This window comes from Apus apus, chromosome 9, assembly GCF_020740795.1.
Source record: "Apus apus isolate bApuApu2 chromosome 9, bApuApu2.pri.cur, whole genome shotgun sequence".
In the NCBI taxonomy this organism is placed as follows: domain Eukaryota; kingdom Metazoa; phylum Chordata; class Aves; order Apodiformes; family Apodidae; genus Apus; species Apus apus.
In genome coordinates this window covers 4,422,618-4,430,256 of record NC_067290.1, presented here as the reverse complement: position 1 = coordinate 4,430,256, position 7,639 = coordinate 4,422,618, and positions in this window count along the sequence as shown.

The window sequence follows — 7,639 nt, the reverse complement described above, 5'->3', positions numbered from 1 at the left end:
TTTTGTGGAGGGCTTGTCCACCTTCTCTCACCTCTCCAAATGGCAGAAATAAAGGAGCAGCTTTTATCCTGTAACGCAGATGAGAAATGTACCCACATCACACTTCTTCTGTCAAACTAATAGACCAAACTGGGAATGGGGGAGGCAAATGCAGGCAATGTAAACTAAAAAGAAGAGCATTAGTTAGACAGATAAGCATGGTGAGAAATCAACCAAGAACTATCCCGTCCATTTCTGTGCAGCGCTGGGCAAACGTGAAAACATTTAATCCAAAAATCACTCCTAAATCTTTTTTGTGTGGTTTCCATACCACATTGGGCATTTCTAGTCCACTCTGTGGGACAGAGAGACTAGAAGATCTGCCTTTTGTGAGGACTTAGGAGTTTCCCAGCTGTCTTGGAGAGCTGGGAGTGCCATGTTCAAATGCTCTGCTCTTGGTTGTAGTCCCCACTGAGGGACACAGGATCCCACCCGCAGCAGCCAGAGCAAGACTTTCCTCTTGCTCGGCCTTTCAGGCTCATTCTTGTTTTAGAAACATCAGAGCATTTAGCTTGTTCCTTCTGAACATTGCAATGTTTTGGGTTTGTTTTTTTTTTGCTCAAATAGGACAAAATGTTTATTGCAACTTTCCTCATGGAACCGAAGTCCCACTTCTGACCATCTCTCCCAACAGGGCCTTCATCCAAAGGGAAGATGTCCTTGAATACCCTCTTTTCCTTGATGAGCACAGAGCTTTCCCCATCTGCTCTCTGAGCACAGACAAGAGCCCAAGCCTTGTGTCAACATGTTCCCAGCCTCCTTTCGGAACATGGAAATGACAGCGGTTGCCGTATGCCAAGCTGAAATCAAATGAATAAATGAATGTCAACAGACTGTGGGTAGAGGCACAGAGGTCACCTAACAGAGCCACTACAAGTGCACAGATGCACAGAAGCCAAATTGGGTGCTGAGTGGATTGTCAGGGTTTGTTTCTGAGGGATGCACCTAGTCATTCACCAGCACAGCTGTCAGCCGATGAATTATTCCCAGTGAATTAAGAGGCAAAGAATAAGGGCCTCTACCCACCCAGTACTCATACAGGCCACTTGGAGGGAACATTTTGTGACATCTCGAGGTAAATAGGATGGTGAATTATTATGGAAGGGTTCCTTTTCCCTGCAGGAACAAAATATGGAGATACCCTGCAAAATCCTCACTATGTCAGTGTCAAACTCAATAATTCTCTCCAAAAAAATTATTACCAGCTGCACATTTGGCATTAATGTCAAACTAAGGGCATGACTGCATGGATGAGGACTGACAGACCTATGTTCTGTGCCCTGGCTCTGAGCTGGCCAGATGCAAACTAATTCTGTTCCAGAAGCAGACAGAGCACTCAAGAAGCAAGGCCAACATTTTTGCCACTGTGTGGTTTTTTGAATGCCATTGTTTGCATCTATTTGTCCCCCTTTCAGGCATCTTTCTTGCCTATGAGTCCTTTAACCTGAACTGGAATGCTTTCCTTTTATTTTTCTCTCCTAGCAGAAGAGGAGACCTATACAAACCAACTGCTTTAACAAACATGGCAACAGCTTCTTAAATAAACAGGACGCGTTCCTCTCAAACAGAAACGCTACTTCAGCTTCTTTGTGCCACCTCCCCTCCAAAACTGCAGCAGCAGCAAAGCAATCAATGAGAGCATGAAGTAATATCACATCCAGCAGACTTGTTTCATTCTGAACAAACACACAAATAACCTCCAGTTGCAGAAGGAGGAAAGCACAAACACTTAGAAGCTAATTCCTAAATCCAGCAAGACAAAGGCAGAGTTAAAAGACTCCTAACACCTGAGTAAGCAAAACAGTCTCTTATCCCTCCCTAAAGCAAACACAAAGGCCATTCACGTTCAGTTTTCAACCCAGCATGCCAGCCACAATACGTTGCCTGCCACAGCCATGGTGATTGTTCCCCTGCTCTCCACCCCAGCCTGATACACACTCAGCAGATCCATAACTCTTTCAGGCTCTCCAAGATAAACACGTGGGGACTTGACAGAGAATTTCAATTCAACATTCCTGGGAATGCCCAACACGCTGCCTCCCACACCCAACACAATGGTGGATTTACCCCCCACCACCACTCCAGGGACGTGGTCTGCAGGTCAGGCCCAAAAGGGTTGGAGGTTCTTTGTGCTTTTGAAAGCCTCCTTTCTGCTGTGAGGATGGGTTCCTATCATTCACAGCTGCTCAAAGCATCCTCCAGTGCTCCCATCCCCAGACCCAAAGGGTCTGCAGTGGGGTTGTACTGTGCTGGCCACCAGCACGTGTGACAGGGACAACCAAAGGTCTTACTGCACGCTGGCCTCACTGGCATTTTTGGCAGCTCATCTGTCTTCCCTTTCTCTGTTGCCAGTGGCTGAGGAGCTCCTGCTCAGCTTGATGCCCACTTCCCATGTCCAAACCCCAGCTAAGCAATCCTCTCCAAAGGCTGAGCTGCCACAAGTGACATGCTTCATAGAAAAAAATAAAAGACCCTCACCAGAGTCAAGCAGTTTAGAAAAGCCATCTCCCCTTCACCCCTGAGCCACAGGGGATTTACTGTGACACCCAGGCATTATCAGAAGAGCCTGCTGAGGTGGGAAGAGCACCACACAGTTCAGAGCCGAAGCCTGTGGCAACAGCTAAAGGCTGCCACGAGCCAGGAGCACACAGGAAAGCAGACTGCATTTAAGTAAGGGCAGGCAATGAGATGGATTCGAATCCTGATTGAAGGAACCCATCAGATTCACTTGTTTGAATGGTGGGAAAAAACCCTCCAGCCTTTGGCCGTGTTCAGCACGCAGGAAATCCGGAGGGGGGGGTGGGGCGGTTGGGAAGGGACTGCATTCCTCTGTGTGTGCATATTGAACATGCTGCAGGTGCCTCTAGTTTCTAAGACAGTTTCTAAGACAGCAACCAGCACACTCGGAAGTGAGGATCTGCTCAGGACTGTCACATCTGCTGCTGCCAAATACATCTGCCCTTGTGCAGAGCGCAGCGGATGAGCAGCTCTCCTGCAGCCTCTGTGCCAGCCGTCCTGAGCTGAACCAGGCACTGCAGCTGGGTGGGAGCTCACCAAGCTTTGCACCCTCAGCTTTCAGCCAGCCATGGCTGGGCTCTTGGCTGGAAGGGCTCCAAGAGCTCCTGCTCAGTGCTGCCCTGCCTGCTCTGCAGGGCTCAGGTTTGAAGAGCTGCAGCAGCTTCATCCAGTTCTCCGAGTCAGTGCCACCTTACCCAGCACCCTCACCCTGCCCTGATTGTCCCAGCAAAGGTATTCATTCACTGGAGGCAGTGAATTGTCTCTGATACAGTTTGTGTTACTCAGAGGACCCTGTGGAGTCCAAGTCCCAGCTGTACCCAGGGGCTTGGCAAGAGACCCAGCTCAGCACAGCTGGGTTGATCTCAGACTAAGCCTGAGAGCCCATTTCAACAAAACCCAGCAGAACGGGAATGGTCCAAAATTCCTAGTGAAATATTCTGCCTTTCACAAAGGATAATAGCTCCTGCAGCCTGTGAAGCATGACAGATGCATCTCACATCGTTTACACAACCATGCTGGCTTATATACTGCCTTCATTTCACTGCTCAACTTGGCCAAAACCAAGGGAGACACTTGGATCCCACTCTTCTCATGTCTACTGCCTCCTCCTCCTCCCTACATCCTCCTGTAGCCAAGATATTCTAGAATCATAGAATTGTTTCAATTGGAAAATACCATTCATATCATCAAGTCCAACCATTAACCAAAGTCCACCATTTTGTTGTGGGTGATAGGAACAAAAACAAACCGGAGTCTTCACACCATTTAACTTAAAGTCTTTGAGATCAGAACTAACACAATGGATGTGGAGAAGGAAATTCTCCAGGCAGTGAATGCAGCAACCTCATTTAGGTGCTGCTCATCCCATCCCACCGACCTCCTGACCAGCACGTCTGGGCTGAGGTACTGTGATTATCCTTCCTTCTGAAAACACAATCTCAATTTATTAATCTTTAAAGGGTAAAATAAAAAATAATTCCCTATCAAAAAAAAGAGCAGAAACTTTCTCACTAGCCTGGCACCCAAAGCCTGTTTGCCCTCCAAGCTTTTCTTACAATAAGCAGCATGATGAGAGCTTCTCAGAGGCATGGTGGGGAATGGCCTCCCTTCCCTATGACTTCTTTTGTGGTCCTGAATAATAATAATAAAAAAGAAACCTCTCACCTTGTCAATATTGACCCTGATTTGTTAAAGGTTCACTTGTCAGGGCTAATACATTGCCACAGAGTCAGCATATTGGGTTTTAGGCTTCCCTGAAGAGATGGATTCATCTCAGAAATCCAAGGAACTTTAGTTACTGGACTTTGGTTTGTGTTTTCAACTTTGTTGTAGTATAAAAACCACCCTGTAATTGGGTGCAGGGATACACATGCTACATATCGTGGTGACAAAGGGCAGGTTTCCTGCTGGCAGTGAGGCAGGCCAGTGAGATGGCATGATCAGAAGACAGCAAGGAGCAGCTGAAGACAGCGGGACTGCTCCCACCTGCCAGCTGGGTCCTGTCTTCTCCCCCTTTCAGAATGTCCTGCAGGTCCCAGTGACACTGAGCTGCCTCCATAGCTGCTGGCAACAGCCCTGCCCTCTTGCTCAGGCAAAAAGACAGCAAATGGTGGCAAGCAGCTGGGGGCTGATGTGCACGTTATTACAGGTGGGGAAGAATATCCACTCCAATTTCCCTTCTGTGAGGGCAGATGAGATGCCTGACAGGCTGCTGCCTCTGTTCACACATCAGACCCCAGCGCAAGGGTCCCTGCCCACACATGTCCCACCACCCCTGCCCATGTCAATAAGAAAGCCTCTCTGGCAGAGGAGTGTGAAACCCTTGGCCAGTCACAAACCTGCTGTGATCCAGACCTGCTGTGATCCAGACCTCCTGCCCTAAGGGGGAATACTGTCCACGCGACAGAACCTTCTGGTCCTCCCTGGCCATGCCAGACGTGTCCTGCTGGTTCTCGCCGTGGCTGCAGGAACTTGGCCCGTGCTTCCTCCATCCCCAGTCCCTCTGATTTACCCCACCATCTGCAAGAGGAAGATCAGGCTCACCAGTTCCACCAGGAATCTCCTGCCAGCCCTGAAAACTGACAGCAGCCAGAGGCAGCTCCAGGCTCATGTCACAGCAGCAGCTCCAGCACATGGCAGGCAGAGTCTGACCTAGTTTTAACCTTGCTAAATATGTGAAGAAATAAAAGGAGACTGTGAGGGGGGAAATAGTTCAAGAATTTCTCTGTTACCTTCATACTTCTCTGCTGCTTTATCTTTAAACTCGTACTAGACTGAAATATTTCCACTACCAGGATGGGTGTATCAAGAGAGGGAAAACAAACACTTGAAGGATGGGCTGATGAGGGTTTTATGTGGGGTTTGATTTCTGGGGACTGTTTGGGTTTTTCTGTTCAAGCTTATAGGAAGGTGGAATTTTTCAAAGGTTAACACCCTGAGAAAATAACAAGAAAATGTGAAAAACTTTTTTGCTATCTTTTGAATAGAAATCCCACTTCAGCTGTTTACCTTTTGCTTGATTTTTGCAGTCTTTTTGTTCTTAGTCATGGAGAGCTAAATGCTACCCTGACTATCATTCTGACAGGCTTGTCCTTTTGTTGTTTTATTTTTAAGAAAATAGATTTTTGCGCACTTGGCTTTATCTTTGTTTCAACATCTGCCTCTCCCTTTGCATTTCTGGTTCACTTCCACCACAGAATACTCAAAATTCAGCTTCTCCTCCTGATTCCCTCTTAACCATTTGTGCACCGTATCACTGCTTCATCGCTATGGAAACACTGTTGGATCTTAGTCACCTGCACAGCTTCACACAGCCCGATTTCAGAACAAAACTGTGCTCACCAACAGTGCAGAAGGGCTGGATCAAGGGTATGGGCTGCCCAGCATTCTGGTCTGCACCCTTCAGTTAGTATCAAGTCTCCTCAAGCAGGGTCTGGTGATGCCTGAGATGTCAATGTGTCCTGTGAGCCTGGGTACACACCTTAGGCTGAGCCATGAAATACCATCATGGCAAGGCTGGGAATACGGCCCAGAAAAGGGACCATAAGAGCCTGTGACAAAAAGAAACAGAAACCCTGTAATAGTTGTTGCTGGCCATTATGAGAGAGAAGAGGGGCTCTTCTCACTCAGCACACCTAGATGAATTGATATCCTCTGTGTGGAGCCAGGATCCATCCTGGAAAAGATGAGCACTGCAGAGCAAAGCAAGTGGAGATGTGGGGAAGACAACAAGGAGATTAATTTCCTGGGGAGGAAGGGGACAGTAACAGGATGCAAACACACAACCTGGTTTTGAATGCCCTCAACACTGTACAAGGGGCACTGCCACTTGATAGCACATGTGGAACGAGTCTCAGACATGGAGATCCTTGTCAGAGTTGTTAAGAAAAAAGCCAAGGACAGGAAACCATGAAAACCATAAATCAGTAGACCACAAGTGGTGTTGTTTCTGGCACAGGTTGAGACAGTACAGGTCATTACGACTCCTATGAACATTCCTGACCTTGCTCAGGAAGGCTCTTAATTAAATGACTGTATCCTTCAACTTCTGCAGGACTCAGGCATATGCTTGTATGCTTTCCCTCAGCAAGGCTTTTTTTTTTCTGAATCAGGATCTCCATGATTACAGTCAACTAATTACTTGAAAAGCATTTTCATCTGGGCTCCAGGCAATCAAATTAAATACAATTAATGTGGGCTTGGCAGGACTCCACGCAAACAAAAGTTGCTCTGTTTTTGTGCAAAACTGGAAAATCAGTTTTTGCTAATAGTCTGATGTATGAAATCTGCTGGTGCAGCTTTTCACTATTTTTCCAGCTTTTCCATTCCGCTGCAAAAGTGTTGATGCAATTCTGTTGTGATAAATGAAGCCCCAAATCTCACAATATCCTGCTTTTAGGACAAGACCTTGTAGGAACCAGAGTCTGAGAAAGAATGAATTGCTATGGTTTGCAGTAAAAGTTGATAAAGACAAAGAGCATGCTGAAAATAAAGGAATCAACTGTATGCTACTTTATCAAAAGAGATCCAGCAAGACAAGGATATAAATCATGAAGTTTTAGCAGCAACAGGAGACTTCAGGTAGGAAGGCAAACTGGGTATCACAAAGCAGAAGAAACCACACCTATAAAAATACTGAAAAGCAAACCTCATTTTGGACAGAAAGGCAAACTCCCATCCACTTTTTAATGAGTCTCACAACAGGCCACTTGTGTCTTTACTCAGTTCTTTCCTGTTAAATTCCCTCCACTTTTCCCTCCAAATGTCTACCCTTATGGATAATTTGCCACCACAAAGCAGGCAGTAAGGCACATCTAAACCTGAAAGCAGCATGTGTCAGTTTTCAGCTCACTGAATTGCAGTGCCTCCTTTTTATAAAGACATTTTCATGCGAAAACCATGAGACTTCATGGCTTTAAAACACGTCAGTCACAGAAAGGGTAAATAATTTGGAAATGCCATGAAGCTGTGTTAGAAGAAGGATCTATCTTTATTAAATCATAATTGGCTTAAGAAGAGTCAGGTTGATGAATGCAATCTTAAGTAAGTAGAGGGATATGAATTTTTGCAAGATGTTGAAGTG